Raw genomic sequence first — 19998 nt, 5'->3', positions numbered from 1 at the left:
CAATGGTCTTAATCTTTTATTTCAGAACAGTTCCATCTTCAGCCTTGCTTTGTATATTTGAAGTCTACTCCAAATCACTTGAATTACATGAATGCTTGTTAATTGCTACCTAGTTTAAAGCTTGCCTAACAAGTATTGTCAGATTTGAACAAAGGCAATCAGCACCCCTTCTGGTTAAGAAGAACCCATCTAACCCAAACAATCTTGGAAGGCATTCTGTAGCTCCAGTCCTTCCTTTCAATATCAGCAGTGCATGCATCGATGGGTCTGTACTATGAGACTTCTCCTTTCTTTGTTATTAGAATTTAACATCTATATTACAATAGCACCGAGAGGGCTCAACCAGGCTCGTGTCTCATTGTGCTAGGCACTGTATACACATATAGTAAATGACAGTCCCTGCCCCCAAAGTGTTTACAGTCTTAGTGGTAAATTGCGAGCAGGGACAGTGTACAGCTGTACTATTCTGGGGGAAATAATGTGTCCTATACCTGCTACAGTTTACTCCTTCTATGAGCCAGTTTAACTGCACTAGCCAGCACAATGGAGGAGTGGAGTAACTCATAATCAAGCCCTTAGCTTGCACTTAATACAAGTCCATCTAGAAGACAACCTGCATCACTCTTGTCTTAAGTTCTCATCCATGAAGTCATTTGTGGCCATATCAAAATGGATAGCTTCAAGTGTTATCTATAAGGATCACTACTATTGTTATTATTTATTGTTTGTACTGAGGTAGCAGCTAGGAGCCTCGGTCATAAACCAGAATCCCACATTGCTCAACGCTGTACAAAGACCCTACAATCTAGGAATCAGGATCAAATCATTTCTATTGCACTAAACGTTCTTGGCAGACTTTTCATGCGATACCTATGAAGCTGTAATGAGTTTACTAATCCTTTCTACCTACTCACTAGCATAGTGTAATTTACCCCTTTCCTAAATCAAATGAGTTGGACTTTTCAATGAGAGTGAATAAAATATTAGCAAAGGAATGGAGTTGTGTTTTAAGGATAGTTTTTGAAGAAAGAAGTAAGTGACTGGCAGGGCATGTTAAACTAACGCATTCTGCCTCTGGCAATGAGTCTTTTTCAAAAGCTTTAGAAAGGAATCTGGTTTAATTCTCATGTGAGCTTTCTGCATCTTCATCCCTATTATTGTTATTATTTTAGTTATTCATGGATGAGCCCGCTGCCTTGGTCTGTTTTCTTTTTCTTGCCACATTAAAAAGTCTTATGATATATTTAACTCAACAACATGCCAGAGTGTCAAAGCAGTGGACCATGGTTTTCTTGCATGCGGGGGAAGAATGAAACGCAATCTAAGGAGAAAAGTTTGAACGCCAGTACATCAAGGCAAAAATTGTGCTCCATTCTCTTTGTCATGTTTTATTTTGCACTTCAACTGAGGAAGCATCAACTCTGTTATTTCATCTGGTCAAACAGATCCATTATCGTCTGGATGATTCACAAAGCTGATAAGACAGATGTTGGAAACTTGCTTCTCATATTTCATAAACTACTGTACATCTCGATTAGGTTTTTGTTCTATGGTAATTAAACAAGGAGGATGGTCGTGTGATTAAGGGTCAATTCTGAGGCACTAAACGAGAACTCAGGAGATCGGGGCTGAATTCTTGGTGCTGCCACAGATTCTCTGTGACTTTTGCAAGTCATTTAATCTCCTAGCACTTGAGTTCCCCATTTGTAAAATGGGAATAAACACTTCTGTTCCCCCAACTCTTTGTCCTTCTTGCCTGTTTAGACTGAGGTCTTTGGGGTAGGGAGCATCTCTTACTACGCGTATGGCATACAGTCCTAAAGCACAATGGGTTGCCAGTCTCAGGTGGCACTTACAGAATACAAATAATTAATAATTATAATAACAAGACTGAGTCTACCACTGTCATCAGCCATTTGCAAATATTAATTGATTGATCTAAGTTACTTTAAGTTTGAGCTAATTATGCTTTTCCTTTTAGAATTATTGCTACAGTACATTTGTGAAAAATCTTGGTAACAATGGTACTAATGTTACCGATTACTTTGTGTAAAGACCTCTTGTATGTTATTATATCTTATTAAAGATAAAAAATATGAACACTTGTGGCTTTCAATTAGTAATAGACCTCTAAATATATGCACCGTAGATCAGTAGTGCCTAAAACATAATCAAATGTCTTTATCTAATTCTGATTGTAATAAACTCCTTTGGGGAGCTTTCCCTTTAAAGTCTTAACTCTGAAGGAGACTTAGTAATTACTTTGTGACATTCTGCAGATCTTTTTAAAGGGTACAGTATTAAAGAACATCTAATGTATTTTTCATTATGTTTTTTATCTTGTAAGAAAATTAGACATTTGTATTGAATTCAGACCTGGGGAAAGCAAGTACACCACATTTCCAGTCATTGGTGTTGCACTATTTTACACCAGGTCTGAATTTGGTCCTTTGTTTTAAAAATTAAAATTATGTACATGAAAAGAATATTTTATTATTAATGGATATTTTTGATTATATCATTAAGAGTCCCACTGACTTCAATGGGAACATGGTCAAACCCTAAGGCCTGGTCTACACTACCCGCCTGAATCGGCGGGTAGAAATCGATCTCTTGGGGATCGACTTATCGCGTCTCGTCAGGACGCGACAATCGATCCCCGAATCGACGCGCTTACTCCACCAGCGGAGGTGGGAGTAAGCGCCGTCGACTGGGAGCCGTGGCAGTCGATTTTGCCGCCGTCCTCACAACAGGGTAAGTCGGATCTGATACGTCGAATTCAGCTACGCTATTCGCGTAGCTGAATTTGCGTATCTTAAATCGACCCCCCCCTGTAGTGTAGATGTAGCCTAAGACTCGCTCATGAGGATGAAGGTTTTTTTTTAGGTCTCCCCCATCCCATCTTCTACTACGGAGCATTTGACTGATGCCTGGAATGACAAAGTGTTTATGGAATAAACAACTGAGAGTCTGGTCACCACAATGTCCAAAGAATTTAATGGTCACATCTGCATGAGGGAGCAGATCCAACCCCCTCCTACACATGGCCACAGACGTACTCTGGCACTTGAAGCAGTAAGGCTCTGCTGCATAACAGAGGAGGAAAGATAGTCTTATGCTTAAGGCACCTGATTGGGATGCAGAAGATCCAAAAGTAGAGGATGTCTACTAACATACCCCTGCTAAATTCTAACTGACTTTTGTTGGGACTTTTTGCAAGTCACTGGCGCTCAGTTTTCTATCTATAAAATGGGGATAATTCTTCCTTTCTTAAATGCTTTGTCTGTACTGTCTATATTGCAAGCTCTTTAGAGCAGGGAGTGTCTCCTACCATGTATTTGTACACCTAGCACAGTTGAGCCCTGATAATTGTTAGTAACTGTAGACACTATTGTAATACAACAAATAAATAACAGATGGAGCAGGGAGATAATAGTGGTACTTTCTCCGTGTGGTGTGAAATCTGGTTTCCTGCACAGCAGTGAGCAGGGGTGGTCTGAGGCCAGAAGATCTGCTGCAGCAGAAGCCGGGGAGAGAGCTTTTAATTTCTCATTAAACTTGTAAAGTATCATATGCGAGAAGAGCAAATGCATCTGTAATCCATGATTAGAATTATGGCTAAATCGATCTCAGACCACTTTTCAGGTATCAAGATTAAATCATCTTTCTTCCAATGAAAATAATTTTTCTAGGAATGACTCAGAATTATTTACTGTAGCAAGGATTCTGAGCTATATTGATTACCACTTCCAAAGAGAAGTGGCTCTATTTTGAATACATTATTTTAGTCAGGAGTCGGGATTAGAGGTTATTTACAGCCACTTACTGCAAATTTTCCTCTATTCACCTTTTCACTAGCTTTTTCCTTTTACAGTTCAACTTCTTAATCATGATCACAGTAAGGTAATACCATTTGTCTTATCAGGCAACTATATATTACAAAAATCTAGGATTCCAGCAAAAGGGATGCCATCACTGTCTCTTGGCATGTCCGGGACACTTTTTAAAGACCTGAATGGACTAAGGCAATTACTGAGAGGATACTTCTTCCCATAGAGGTAATATATCATCCAGGGGATTTTCTTCGCATCATGGCAGACAAAATCATCTGTAAGACTATTACTGTGTTAGTTCCTGGAGAAGAACTCTCTAGGATTACCAGCAGAGGTCTGTCAGTGGACAACCCCTACTTTTGGCTCGCTTGGCTATCTATTAGAGCTAAAGTTTGGCAAGTGACAGGGCCCAGTGTAAGACATCTGCCTGGTTATTTGGGTTATAGCTAATGCGGTTAATCATTCTACTCTCTTCATTGACAATACGGTTCACAGCAGTAATGCCACTCACTGTGGATGCTCTTTAGGACAGGGATGGCCTTCACTCTATGTTCTCTACAGCATTAGGCTCATTGTTAGTGTTTGACGAATACTCTATAGAGTGCCCATCGCTTTGTCATTACTATTCACAATCACAATGGAATTCAAGACACAGAACTATGTCAAAATCCAGACCAGAATCTAGCCCAAGATCCCACTTACTAATGTTATCAGCATCTTTATCAAAGGGGATCTCCTGCCAGTGAGCTGGCTGATGTTTTGTGCTGGTAGGTAGTGGAGATCATTCTTGTTCCTACCTCTGTCATTTTGCTGGCTGATTTCCCTTCAAGCTCCTGGCAGCTGAGGTCCATAAAGACCATGGATAAATTAACTGTACTTTATTACAAACCCATTAGGAGGATTATATAGCAATGTGCTCTTCCTTTCTCACATTCTCCCATAACTGGGGTGTGAAAACAGCCACACTGAACAGTGTGCTGGTTTGAAGGGCCATTCATAAAAATGCAGGGTGTCTCCATCGAAATTTAGATGCTGGAACTCTCTATCAAGATGCAAAGTAATCATTGCTGGAAGGTGGATCTTTTTAGCTTCAATTTAATATAAGGGGGGTTGGCGTTTCTGAGGGGCAGAAGGAACTGAGTAATTGGACAGAAGAGTTTCTGCAGGAAAACCCAAGAAACAGACAAGCTTGGGGAGCAGCTTAGACTGAGGTTTAAATTTCATTACTGTTCTTCAGATAGGCAATAAAGACAGACCCACAAAGGGGGGTTAGAGCAGGGGTAAACACATAATCTGCTTACATCAGGGTAAAAAGTATCCTATTGAAATGGCTATACGTAGTGATCAATGGTGAGAAGAGTGTTCTGGTATTAGCAATTAGTGTGCCTACCAGAATGAAATGATGATGGGGTTGAGATGGCATCATGCTGCTAGGAAAAGTGGTGGGTGTGTTATACCATACAAAGAAAAGGGACGAACTGAAAAGCTGAGTAGTATTTGGATCACTATTTCTTGCTACTGGCTTTATTTCCTTAGTGTTGTAGGACTCAGTAAAATGATGTGATACAGGAATGATGAAAATGCCATGACGGTATTATTTCGGGCTTACTAATTTTACAATGTGGGAGCGGGTGGGAGCTAATAAAGAACACTTCTTGTAACCTTGGGTTATAGAGATCAATGTAAATAATCATCAAAGAAAAAGGAAGAGCTTTTGGGTACGTCTTCACTTACATCCGGGTCCGGATGTAAGCAATCGATTTTCTGAGTTCGATTTATCGCGTCTGGTTAAGACGCGATAAATCGATCCCGGATCGATCCCGGAAGTGCCCCGGATCGATCCCGGAAGTGCTCGCCTTCGACGCTGGTACTCCAGCTCGGCGAGCGGAGTACGCAGCATCGACGGGGGAGCCTTCCTGCCGCGTCTGGACCGCGGTAACGTCGGACTAAGGTACTTCGAATTCAGCTACGTTATTAACGTAGCTGAATTTGCGTACCTTAGTCCGAAGTGGGGGGGTTAGTGTAGACCAGCCCTTTGTTTCAGCAGATTTTCTAGTACTACTAACTTTCACATAATGACGGATCATTGTTCTCTTCCTTTGTTTACATGCACTCCACAGGCTCCCCTCTTGCTGTGTGAAACAGAGGGAATCTCTCTTCCCTTTGCCACACCAAGTATTAAGAAGTTCCTTGAGGTGTTTGAGAACAGCACACGCTAGGCTTGCAGAAGTCCTTTGCATAAATTTACATAAAAAACTGAAGATCAGCGCACTCCCTGCTGAGTTACTGCTAGCCATAGCTGACACTACAATTGAAACAGTACAGCAGAGAGAGCTGCTGCTGCTTCTTTCTTTGTAGAGGGGCTTAAGTTGATCAATTTTGTTTTGTTTTTTTATCCATCAAAGCAGTGCCTTTGAATTCCAGGAGTTGTGCAGCAGGAGGAGGTGAATGCTAATTCCTGTTACTTGCTTTTCAGAATATTTTGAAAGATATCATGCCTAAACTAAAGTTAGGTGACAATGTTACCACATTAGGTATTCCCTCTGATAGCAGTGATCATAATGAACTCATAGTGTAGTACAGTAGATGTCATGTGTTTCCCCTCAAGAGTTCTATTGTAATTCACCTTCTACATACCATTAAAGTAAAAGATTACACACTTAAAAATAAGTGGGCAGTCAGTGTTGATCAGTTTTGTATTCACTGTAATAACATTATCACCATAACTTTATTTTGGTTACTGATGTGTCTGCAATATAAGATTCCATACATTCAGTGATAGTGGCAACATATCAAATGTTCATTTTAAATAAGCAGTTATCTATCCTAATGCTTAGCTTTAATAAATCAGAAAACATTTTCCATTAAAAGCAAACAAACAGCACTTACCTATACGTAATATTTTCACACAATATAAAATAAATCCGGTTGAAATTTGTCCACCAATTTTTTTTGACACACAGAAATTTGCTTAAAAATTATCCATTGTCCTTGATTATTACACCGCTACCTCGATATAACGCCACACGATATAACACGAATTCGGATAGAACGCGGCAAAGCAGTGCTCCGGGGGGGGCGGGGCTGCACATACCGGTGGATCAAAGCAAGTTCAATATAACGCGGTTTCACCTATAACGCGGTAAGATTTTTTGGCTCCCAAGGACAGCGTTATATCGAGGTAGAGGTGTATTATTTTTTTTTGCATTTTCATTGAAAAACCAAACAAAACTGTTTCAGTTGCTGAAAACAGAAATATTTTCAATTTTCAGGTGGTCAGTTTGACAAAAAGAAAATCAAAAAAATTTTTTCCACAAAATTAAAAATATTTTCATTTTCATCAGAATTTTTCACCAGGAAAAATAATTGCTCTATCAGTTCTAAGTACAGTAAAAGCCATGTTATCTGGCATTTTGGGGGAAATGGGGATTTCCAGTTAGGCAAAAATTCCAGGCTCAGGGCTGGGGGTTGGAATGTGGGGGGGTGGGGTGCGGGGCTTGGGGTCTGGGAGTGAGTTTGGGTGTGGGAGGGGGCTCGGGGGTTGGGGTGTGGGAGGGATTTACGGGTTCTGGATCCAGGCAGCGTTCACCTTGGGTGGCTCCCCGCAAGTGGCAACATGTCCCTGCTGCTCCTAGGCAGAGGCGCAGCCAGGCAGGAGTGGTGCCTGCAGCCGGCGGCTGCGCACAGAGCCACCTGGCGGCGCCTCCGCCTAGGAGAAACAGAGACAAGTCGCCGCTTGCAGGGACCCGCTGAGCAGTAGTATAGCTAGGGGGGAAACAGGGCAGCGGCCGCTCCCCCACCGAGCACAAGTGGCACCTTTTTAATTTTACTCACCTGGGAGCAGAAAAAAAAAAAAAAAAAGCGCCACCCACTGTGGCGCTTTTACTGACGGGGCAGCGCTCCAGGTCTTCAGCGGCGGGGCCTTCACTCGCTTCAGGTGTCTTCGGCAGCACTGAAGCTTCATCGCCGAAATGCTGCCGAAGACCTGTGGAGCAAGTGAAGGTCCCGCCGCCGAGGTGCTGCCAAAGACCCGGAGCGCTGCCCTGTCAGTAAAAGCGCTGCAGTGGGTGGCACCTTTTTTTTTCCGCTCCCCCTCTTCCCTCCACCTGGCTACACCCCTGCCGCCGAGGTGAGCACCGCCCGGATCCGGCACCCCAAAATGCTGGTTTCTAGAGTTTTCTGGTTTATAAAATGCTGGAAAACACAGGTTTTACTGTAGTAGTAGTAGTAATAATAATAATAATAATAATAAAAAGTTTCCCCTCCTAATTTCAAAATATTTTGGAATACAGGGGATGATCAAACTAAAGAAACTTCATCCCCTCAATTCAAGGACTTCTTCACAAAGTATAAGTGATAATCTAATCCTTTAAGGACATGATCTTCATTCTGATCCTGAATGTACCTCTGGTTTTGTGCCTGCTATTAAACTTAGGTACTTCCTTGCACCCACAATTATTTCCAGGTGATATTTAGATGTTTACCCACAAAATCTGGTATTTAGACAATCTTCATAACTGTGATACCCTGTACCCCATATGATACCCTGTACACTATATTCACCCCTGCTACCTGATTATGATATATTGTGCACAAAGTATGCCTTGTGAGGTCTCATTTGAAAACTCATAATCTGCTGAATATTATTATCCCATTGAAACGTGTGTAACAACACTGCATGTGAAATTATGGGATTTTACTACGTTTGTTACTGAAATATGCTATAGTTCTGGGTAACATCCTCAGATCATTCTCTCAACAACAAAGAAACTGGCACACCATTACCTGGTTAATGGGAGATTCTTCAGCAGGGGAGTTGTAAACAAGAAATTTACAATTTACCTGAAGGACGGTTGGCAGCTCACATATGCCATGGAACTGCCTGATCTCATGACCCAGCAAAGATTTTTCCAGTGCAAAGGATCAGAGTATAAAAAGGAGAGACTGAACTCCTCATCACCTCTCTCCCTCCCCACATCTGTACTCACAGCAGCAAGATTTCTTGAAAGACAATAGGAGCATCATTAAACTGGGGGGAATGGTCCTAGCTGGAAGGTTTTCCAGTTAGTATGGACTGCTGAAAGTTTTTGGGGAAGAGAAACCTTTTTGCTTTCAAAACTTATTTAGCTTGGTAAAGTTTAGGAATTAGCTTCTGTGTTTATCTTTTTATTTCTTTTGTAACCAACTCTGATTAGACGCCTTATCACTTATTAATTACTTAAAATCTATCTTTCTCTAGTTGTTAAACTTGGGGGGGGGGTTATTTTATCTAAACCAGTGTGTTTCAGTTGAAGTGTTTGGGGAATCTCTGTTCAGGTTAGCAAAGGCTGGTGCATGATCATTTCCTTTGATGAAATGAAGGACTAGTAATGAACTTGCATTGTTCAGTAGTCCGCTGGACAGCGCAAGATGCACATTTCTGGGGTGCAAGGCTGGGACCAAGAATTTACAGTTGTCATCCTATATATAGTTCATGAGTCGCTGGGAGAATATTCATGTAACTTAGCTGGGAGTGACTTTCCATGCTAATGGAGGTGTCTGAGCAGAGCATGGAGATGCTGTATTTCAATAGCAAAGCTGTGTAAAAGGCACCCTGAGCTGGAGAGTTAAAGGGACACAGTGATCCAGCAGTCCAGATTGTACCCTGGGGCAGCAGTTCTCAATCACGGGTCTGGGACCCCCTGGGGGGCCACGAGCAGGTTTCAGGGGGTCCGCCAAGCAAGGCCAGGGTTAGACTCCCTGGGGCCCAGCGCAGAAAGCCAAAGCCCCTCTGCATAGGGCTGAAGCTTGGGGCCCTGAGCCCTGCTACCGGGGGCTGAAGACGAAGCCTGAGCTCATACTACTCTGAGACATTATAAAACCACCTCCACGAATGGCAGAAGCTATATCAGTGGGATAAGCTCTCCCACCAACACAGTGCTGCGCACACAAGCGCTTATGTCGGTGTAACTTATATCGCTTAGGGGGGTGGTTTAGTCACACTCCTGAGCAACATAAGTTATGCCGACAAACTGTAGTGTAGACATAGCCTTAGAAAATTTAAGTGAACAACAATATAGAATCCATGCAGGTGTATGAGTGCATGTAAATTTGCATATCTCACTTGTAAGGGACCTGTCTCATAAGTGTATCAATGAAATATACTGCCCTTAGTCTATTATATATATTTTTATATATAAATGTTTTGTATGTTTAGTGACACAGTGAGTTTGAAAAACAGCTATTGAAATGAAAAAAATAATTAGGTTGGGCCCTGGGCCCGTAATATAAATCTGCCACAGGAAACCCTAGTAAGTTTTGCCAGGAGGTGTAGTTTTTTAAAATCCTTATTCCTGCAGTTGCTGCTTGGGATATACAAATTAATTCTCCTCTGAGAAGGAAGGGCAAAGTCTTCTGCACTGCTTGAATTTTTGCATGTTAAACAGCACTTGCTTCTTGGATTATACATACAGAGGGCCACATTCACTGAAAAACACCCAATTGAGCAAACAAAAGCACATTAAATGAGATAATCTCTTTTCCTTGTAATTATATTTAGGCACAAATTGGTATGACAGTTTGTTTATTTTTTGCAAATACGAAGTTGAAATCTATGAAGAGAAGTATGATTTATGATGTGTTTATTATCTGTTTCTCCCCAGGATCTCTTAAAGGCTCACACTGGCCTAAGCTATGTACAATTCCTTAGCCATACAGAATCGTATTAAGTCAAGGCCAGTTACACTAGATTAGGCATCAAATGTATAGTCAGTCCTATTAAACAGTGGAGCTGATTAAAAAACAATCTCCATCCAGCAGAAAATTCTATTTTGACTTTTTTTTTCAGGAATGAAACAAAAACAAAACAGAACAAAAAGTCAAAATATCAATTTTTCATGAATAAAAGGTTCTGAGTTTTTTCAGTTTTGAAATGTTGAAATGTTCTGTTTTGCATTGATTTGACATTAGTCCGCATCTGCCTGAGCCACTGTGGTGTTGCATGGGAGTTGTATTTTGGTACCTCATGCCCCGGTTTCCCCGGGGCTCCTTGGCAAACTGCATCTCCCACAACATACCAATGCAGCTCACCCGGGGGGAAGTTGCAGTGCATCATGGAAGATGTAGTCCAACCACGGAGCCTAGCCCCTAGGGTAGAATGGAGGTATGAGGCACCCAAAGAACTGCTCCCATGAGACACAGTGGTAGCTTATGTGCACTGTGATGGAATGTACCCTGGGTTCACACCCTACACACTACTGTAATAATGCTTGTACAAGCTATGCCTTGTGATGTACCATTTAAAAACTCATATTTTGATGATCAGTAATATCATGGCAAAATGCAAGGTGAAGTTTTATGTGAAGTTATATATCTTACATAAGCTGAAATCATGTCCGGTTTTACAGGTAAATCTGGGGAGTGGCCAAACCAGTTCCTTAGAGACAAAGGGTAAACTGACACCTCAGCCAGGTGTAAACAAGGGTGATGGACCATTACCTGCTTGGCCATTCTTTGGCAGGAAAGGGGACATGGGCAAAAATATCTACATGTTAGCAAAGAAACAGCATGGAGTTACCTTCCACATAGACTGCCTGTTACCTTGATCCCAGCCGGAAATGCTTCTCAAAGGGGGGGGGGGAGGGACAGGACTATAAAAAGAAGGGGAAGACCCCCACCCCTCTCTCTTTGCCAATCACGTTCCCTGCAGCTGAAGAGACAAAGGAAGCAGCTGTTGGACTCTGGATGAGGGATCCTGACCCAAAGAGTTTGGTCAGTAAGACTGCTGAAAGCATGTGGTGAATTTCAATCTGAATCTGATACAGTTTGTTAAGCTAGGCACCAGTAAGCATTTTAGCTTTATTTTACTTGTATTATTCGCTTAAAGGAATAACAGACTCCATATATTTGTATTATCCAGGAGAGGGCTGGGCAGTACAGAACATAAGTTTCTGGGGGGAAATCTGGGTCTGGGTGTGTGTTGGGGGTAACCCGGTGATAATCTTTAAGGCTGGTAAGAGCCAAGGTGTGCCTGGCTGGCTGCAGCACACACAGAGACAGTTAGAAGTGATCTACATGCTGGAGGCTGTTTGTGAGCAGTCAAGGTTGGATGCTACAGTAGCAAGGCATTGGAAAAGGCACCCCATGTGAGAGGCCAGGGGTGATACAGCTACTCACTGACCTGGACTGTACTCTGGTATGTCCACACGGACAAAGAATAATGCTGACCCCCAAATTTTTGGATTTTCTAGATGGAAAATAATTTTTTAAAAAAATCCTGCAAAGCAGGGCTTTGGAGCTGTGCTCCGGCTCCGCACCAGCTCCAGGCAAAAACCTGCAGCTCCACTGCTCCGGAACTGCTCTGCGCTCCAGCTCCGGGCTCCGCTCCAAAGCCCTGCTGCAAAGTCAACATTTTCCTGTGTTGTTATAGCTGTGTGAATCCCATGACAATAGAGAGACAAGGTGGGTGAGGTAATATCTTTTGTTGGACCAATTTTTGTTGGTGAAAGACTCATAGAACCATCCTGAATGAGTTTAGCAGTAATCTCTACAGAGGATGGGAATAGCATTTGTGTAGCTCAAGTTTATCATTAGTTTCATGATGCAGTTGTCCAGAAATTCTTCCTCAAGGTCACCCATGAAGAGATTGGCATACTGGGGAGCCATCCTAGTACCCATGGATATTCTCCTATTTGGGAGGAGGTCTTGGAAGAAGCTGGCTCTTTGTGTGGTGAGTGGTTTGAGGAAGGTTTCTATGAGTCCTGACATTCCTTCAGTAAGAGTACCATTGTCTTAATAAAGACATTGGATCTATGGCTTATTACAACAATCTGTAACCCACTAACTCCCTTTTTTGTCCTATGACTGCAGAGATGTTAACAGACCACTTCTCCTTGAATGGTCTCTTAGCATGTGTGTTAACCCCCCACTTGGTAAGGCAACTCCCATCTTTTCATATGCTGTGTATTTATACCTGCTACTGTATTTTCCTCTCCATGCATCTGATGAAGTGGGTTTTAGCCCATGAAAGCTTATGCCCAAATAAATGTTAGTCAGTCTCTAAGGTGCCACAAGGACGCCTCATTGTTTTTGCTAAACAATCTGTTCCACTTTATATTTAGGTGTGACACCCTGAGTACTTTTCCCAGACCTGAAGAAGAGTTCTCTGTAGCTTGAAAGCTTGTCTTTATTACTAACAGAAGTTGGTCCAATAAACTATATTACCTCACCCACCTTGTCTCTAATTTCCCTGTGAAAAAATCTGATTGTGCAGAAACCCCATTTTCCATCAAAAACAAGAATTCTATTAAACAAAGCTTGTTTACATAAAAAGTATAGTTTAACTGATCAGTTCTGTTTTTCATTTAATATGATGCCAATATTTTATTAAATATATTGAAAATTGAAATAATGAACATGGGACATTCCTGTGCAAGCTGTAAATACATTTATATTACTCTTCTCAGAGCAAGTGCATTCACCATTCCAGAAGCACATGGAAAACTACTGCCTAGCATCCATAAATACTTGACAAAAAGGCATCTTTAAAAGGTATTTTTATGTTGGCACCATTTACCCTGTTTAGGAGGCATACATCTGGTATATGATCCCTGAGGGTCCAAAGAAACGTATGTATCACACTGGACACCACAGAGAAAAGAGACAAGTTAAAATTCATAGCAAGGATGGAGACGGCCTCCACAATGGTGTGTGCATTTACTCCAAGATAACCAATATACAGACAAGTATCAGGGGGTAGCTGTGTTAGTCTGTATCCACAAAAAACTTCAGAAACAGACTTCAAAGAGAAACTGCAGAACTAAAATTCATTTGCAAATTTAATACCATTAATCTGGGCTTGAATAGGGACTGGGAGTGGCTGGCTCACTACAAAAGCAGCTTTGCCTCTCCTGGAATTGACACCTCCTCATCAATTATTGGGAGTGGACTACATCCATCCTGATCGAATTGGCCCTGTCAACACTGGCTCTCCACTTGTGAGGTAACTCCCTTCTCATCATGTGTCAGTATATAATGCCTGCATCTGTAATTTTCACTCCATGCATCTGAAGAAGTGAGGTTTTTTTACCCACGAAAGCTTATGCCCAAATAAATCTGTTAGTCTTTAAGGTGCCACCGGACTCCTTGTTTCAATATACAGACAGGGAATTATTCCATTCCCATTTTTTGTGTACTCACTGATCCAAGAATATGGAATACTACTGGGATACATCAGACAGTGCATTATTCAAGGAAGAGAATTAAGGTATTAAACAGGTTAGAAATACATAGCAGCTTTCAGGACCTGATGCCAGAAGGTAATATCTGCAGACAAACAGGCATCAATCTTGTAATGTTTAGTGAAGGGGAGGATTGAAGCCCAAGAGGTGGCTCTACAAATCTCATTATGAGAAGCTCTGTTCCTTTCTCTCCTGGAGGCTTCCATATGTGTGAGAGAGAGAGCTGAGAAAGTAGAGATAGCTGGAGGAGAAGGAGGGTTTTTAGAGCTGATGGACGGTACAGTCAGCTTCTTTGCCATTTCTTAGTGGGTCCAAGACTTTCTAGCAAGTTTGGAGATCATTACTGGCTTTATCATAAGGAAGAAAGAGAGAGACATTTTGCAAAGAGACAATATTTTTTATGAAGGGTACCGGATGCGCTTGTGAACTTCAGTGAGTTGCTCTAATGTGACAACAAAAGAAGAACAAAGAGAAATTTCTTGGTTCAAATGGAAAGTTATTTTACCTTGGTGATGGATGAAGGAAAAGTATAGAGGATGTGATCTTATCTTGGAAGAATGGGAGATTAAGTTCAATGAACTTCCAGTTCACCTACTTTACTGGCTGAAGTAATAGCAAAGGAGAGAGAATTTAATGGGTAAAACAATAAAGGAGGGTGAGATTGAAGGATGTTGCCTTGACCTATAAGTATTTTTTTAAGATTCCATTTAGAGATATAAGTCTTGATAGGACTAAGTCTGGTGAAAGCCTTCAACAAACTAGTAATTTGTGGGAGAGTGGAAGTCTTGTTAAATTCAAGATTCCTAAGGCAACTTGAGAGAACTGACTTCTGTAGATTGAAACTTGTTGAGAAAAAATGCCAAAACTTTGTGCAAAGGATAAAGACAGAAAGATGCAAAGCCTTCAGGTCTGCCTTTCCACTTTAAGAAAAAATGTAGTTTTTCTAGTTGATAGTTATGCTCATGTTTTCATCCAAAAAAGACTCAACTTCCAGATCATAATTTTTCAGTGAAAATATGAGTGTACCTATCAACTGGAAGAACTACACTTTTCTGTTTGATGTGAAAAGGCGGAGCTGAAGGGGAGGGTTGTGTGCTAAATCAGTGTTCAGCAAAGAAGGTGTCTGGATTAACATAATCTGTCATAAGGAAGTGAGGGATGATCTTTCAGTGTAAGTATTTCAATGGCCTACCTCACCATAGTGGTCAGCTCAATGGGATCTGAGTGCCAGATTTCCTTAGGCCTTGATGAAAATCCCAATTCATATATTTGGGGGTTGCTCATAGGTTGGTATTAACAATTTACTGGGTAGCCAGAGGCTGAGGACATCCAGGGGGGTTCAAGACACCCTACTAGTGAGCTGAACCATAACTATTTGGGCTGATCCATAAGATGAACCATAACCATTGCTAAGATTATCTTCACAACACCTCTCTGAGACAAGAAAATAGAACAGAGAGTGGAGAACTCAATATCACATAGGAAGCTGTGGCATAGCTAAGGATGGGACCCACATCTCCTGAGTCCCATTCAGGTGCTTTTATTTTAAGACCATCTTGCCTCTCTAGAAGGCAAGAGAATTATGGTTTGCAAGGCTAATACAGTACAATAAAAATTTGTAGGGATGAACTTGGGCTTCCTGACATTCAGCGTATCATCAGGACAAGACAAAAGGCATACATCTAGGGACTTCTCCACAGAAAGAAGGCAGAATCCCTCTCCAAGACATTGTCTTATAGTATCTGGAATAACAGAGCTGATGTCTGTGATTGTTACTGAGGTGAATAGGTTGAGGAGCTTCTGATATTTGGAATAGTCAGCAAAGAGACTTTTTCTAGTCTAATCTCATAATTTGAGAATCTGATTTCTGAGTTATAGGGCATGAATATTTAGTTTGACCTGGATATATGCTTCAGACATGGACATAGTGGATCCTCCTAGGATGGCTTCAGAACGTCTTTTCTGACTGCACCTTGATAATTCAAATAGGCAACAACTACCTATGGGACTTTATGCAAGGGGGTAGGGATAGCTCAGCGATTTGAGCACTGGCCTGCTAAACCCAGGGTTGTGAGCTCAATCCTTGAGGGGGGCATTTAGGGATTTGGGGCAAAAAATTTGTCTGGGGATTGGTCCTGCTTTGAGCAAGGGGTTGGACTAGATGACCTCCTGAGCTCCCTTCCAACCCTGATATTCTATGATTGATGGTGTGAGATGGGGAAAGGGGTGGTGAATAGTCTGCGTGGCAGAGAGACAGGAATGGGGACACAGATGAGCTCCTTAGATACTGGAGTGGAATCAGTCCTACTTGTTAAGGTAGGCTTCTTCCTACAGTTGCATCTGATTGAATCTCTACCTACCAGCAAAATGAATGAAAAACTGTATGAGGAACAATTATGTTTTAGTGCATACTTTCCTCTCTGCCCCACCACTGTGACAGAATAGGAATTTCTTTCTCCCTTTGCCTTGATAAGGACACTTCTCAGTTTTTGATTTTTTTTTTTTACTTCTAATAACTTTCAAGTAATAATACTAATATCTGCATTTAGAGTGTAACCCAGTTGTGTAATTATATTTCTTATGCATGAAGATAGCAATAAACTAGGAGAAGAGCCTATTAGCCCTTCTGCATGTCTAATTACACATTTGATATTACTAGGTAACCTTTATAAGTGACTGGCTTTGAGCTTATGCAAAGAACTGAACACTCTGAATACATAAATAACAGCAGCAGCAGCAGATCCATGTTTGATTTTGTATTCTGTTCTTTTCTGGTTTCCGTCTGTCAGCTGCAGTCTGACAGCCCTGGCTTTATTTGGCCATCTATGGAAACATCTAAAAGATTTGGCTTTTGTATCATTTGGGTGCAGTAATGAATAAGAACTGACATCAAATATCAATATTATTGGCCTAGCTAAATGGTAGCTGACATCAAGCTGGACTGCTGAAGAGGTAAACAAAATTGAAATTTTGTTTTTGTATAAGAACTGTCTGACATTATTTGTCCTTCAGTAAATCAATGAAAGACTGACCTGAAATGCTGGTTGCATTTCTGCGTGGGGAGGGAAAGCTGGATGTTGCTACTGAAGTATGTTTTATGAAGCCTTTTGGGCACTGATAATTTCAGAAATACTATTTGTTTTAAGGAAAATTGGTTACTATGATTATTTCCCCCTAATCTAATGCAGGCAAGGTGCTGAGAATATCAGTTATAAACAAGCACTAATGAATGGTCACTCATTCCTCCATTTATACGCAAGCATTTCTGCTCCATGTCTTTCCCAGACTGGCAAGAGGGCGATGGTCCCTTACACTCCCTGCCTGCCTGTCTCTTGGGCACCTGCTCCCTTCTGTCCTCCCTGTTAAGTGTTTCCCAGCGGGTGTCCCAGGTGCCTGTCCCACACCTTCCTACATTATTGCCGGATTTTGAGGGGGCATCTGCTAGCTGCAGGGAACACTGGATATTTTCTCCTCGCCCAATAGCAGCTGCTGCTTAGCTGTCTCCTGAGGCCCCGGTGCTACTAGGAAGGATCCCTAGAGTCTCATCTTCTTATATGACCTAGTAAGAGGTAGGTCATATTCCTAGTTTGGGGATAGGTACTCCAATGGGATCCTAACTCCCTTCTGTGCTGTATTTTGTTTTAAATGATGCCCTGATTGAGCAATTACTAATCCTGCCCTTAATATTTTGCAGCATGATGGCCTAGAAAACATAGAATATAACTATTTATTATAATTAGAATGGTGAATAAAGGCTTCATCAGAGCAAGCAAAGGTGCAAGTTGGCCTTTATGCTGAGCATGTACTAAAGGACTCATCTCCAGTGCAGAATATGCTACATGACCTAAAATAATTAACAGGAAGCCAAGGGACTGTGTGCTGATAATCTTCCAGATAAGCATGTTATTTTGATAAAGAATCTTACAGCTGGCATTAAACTCTAGGCTGAAATCATTGGTTGACATTCTCAATGATTGAATTAGTATAGATGGAAAAGCCAGTGCAGTATTGATTGAACTGAGGGAGGAGTGTAATTTCAGAAGTGGTAATTACAGTTATATAAATTAATTGTACATATGCAGAAGGCAAGGCAGCTGAACCTGAGGTGTACATGTTTCAATTGCCAGATTGTCTGGCCAGCATAGCTAGGACAATGCTTCAGCTGAAAATAGCACCAAAAGAATATTTTCCAAACCTCTCTCTACTGGATACTCACTGAAAGATTCAAGTATTTGAAGGAACCCAGCAATCTCTAGGACTGGCAATTCTGCCCTCACCTGGTCATGATGGGCAAAATATCCAAAAGCACTAAATTCCATTTTCAAAGGTGACTTAGGTGCTTCAGCTCAAGTCTCACTGAAAGTCAATGGGACTTAAGTTCCTAACTCACTTTTGTGACTTAGGCTCTTAAACCACTTAAGTTCTTTTGAAATGTTATCCTTAGGCTCCTATATGCCTAAGTCACTTTTGAAAATGAGACGGTAGATGGCAGTTTTCCGCTGTTAGATGAAGTATCAATTACCATTCTTGTGGAGCTATCTGAAAGAATCTATATTTTGGATACAATTAAGGAATGTCAGTTATTTAGTATTTCACGTTACTGCAGTTGCAGATGTTCCTTTTTGTTCAAAATGCTTCAGAGTTGGTTCCACTTTAGGGACAGAATTTTCAAAAGTGCCCAGCAGCCATTTAGCAGCTACATTTCCCAAAGGCATAGCATAAGGGAGGATATAGTTTTGCACATTTCTCTAGTGAATGGCCCCAAGACACACAGTACTCACCAGAATAACAGATTCCACATAGCTCAGTTACCTGGAGGTGCTGAGGTGCCCCATCCGAGGGAGACCCAAGGGAAATTGCACTTGGAGGTAAAATCCCTTCTCTAGGTATTATGGGAGACAGACACTTTATATAGTGCATCCTATGCACCCTTCCATGATTGGCTGTATCCACTGGCGCAGAATAGGGAGGCAGGATCATGGACCCAGCTCTTCCTTGTCGGTGCACGTAAAAGGCAAATGGGACAGTTTTAAAGGACAATCACTTTACTGTCCGTTCTGCAAAATAGTATTCTTGTTCTGAGTTTTGAAAAATCAGACCTGATGTGTATATTTGTGATCAGCAATGATAGGAAAACAGTACAATCGCATAATGTAACTTTCACTCAGGCAACTTGAGCTGGCATTGAACTTGAGAATCTTTTTTTGTAATACACCTATATCAAATTGTAATAATTTGATAAACTGCTACATTTAAAACAAGTTCTCATATAGCACTTTCCAACTTGACAGGCATTTACATTCTTTGTACCTCATTATCGTACAGTAACTCTGTTTACCTCTGTGGAATTACTTCAGATTCACTGTAATTTAGAGCAAAGTTTGAACCTTGGTGTGTGTGTGTGTGTGTTTGTGTGTGTGTGTGTATAGAATTACCAGTCCCCCCCAAACAATAGAGCTGTCTGGTCAGGATTGATGGAGGAGCCAGACAGTCACCAGTTCTCCGATCTCCCAACCCCCCCTTCTAATGCAAGCAGAGCTGGTTCGGTTTTTCCATTCCATGCAGGGAAGCCCCTTTTGAAGCACAGTGTGGTGAGAGGAGCACTGCTGTGCCTTGTCCTGCTCCTCACCATTCATGGAAGATTTTGGGGTGCCCTGCCCTCCCCACTGGTTGTAGAGAGCCTAGGAGAGGCTCTCAGATATCAAAACAAGGGTTATTCCCAGTTGTAGCTTGTGTCTTAGAAGTTAAGGCCTCATAGACTGAGCTCTTACAGAGGAAACACCATTCTCATGGGCATTTTGGGATTGATTTGGGCCCTTTGAAATCAATGGGGTTTTTGTACACCAACTTTAACAGGCTTTGGATCAGGGTGTTTTAAGCACTCAATGTGCTGGTCTGCAAAGAACAGATACTACACTTGACCAGAGCTCAAAGAGCCGGGAAGCGGC

General features: G+C 41.5%; 1 protein-coding gene across 1 annotated transcript in view; it reads right to left on the bottom strand.

Moving 5' to 3' along the window:
- Window positions 1-19998, bottom strand: part of SPAG16 (sperm associated antigen 16) — a 771051-nt gene that overhangs the window by 147809 nt on the left and 603244 nt on the right. The gene's annotated exons all lie outside the window — the stretch shown is intronic.

This window comes from Emys orbicularis, chromosome 11 (genome assembly GCF_028017835.1).
Source record: "Emys orbicularis isolate rEmyOrb1 chromosome 11, rEmyOrb1.hap1, whole genome shotgun sequence".
NCBI classification, from domain to species: Eukaryota; Metazoa; Chordata; order Testudines; family Emydidae; genus Emys; species Emys orbicularis.
This window is presented reverse-complemented; position numbering and strand designations above follow the sequence as displayed.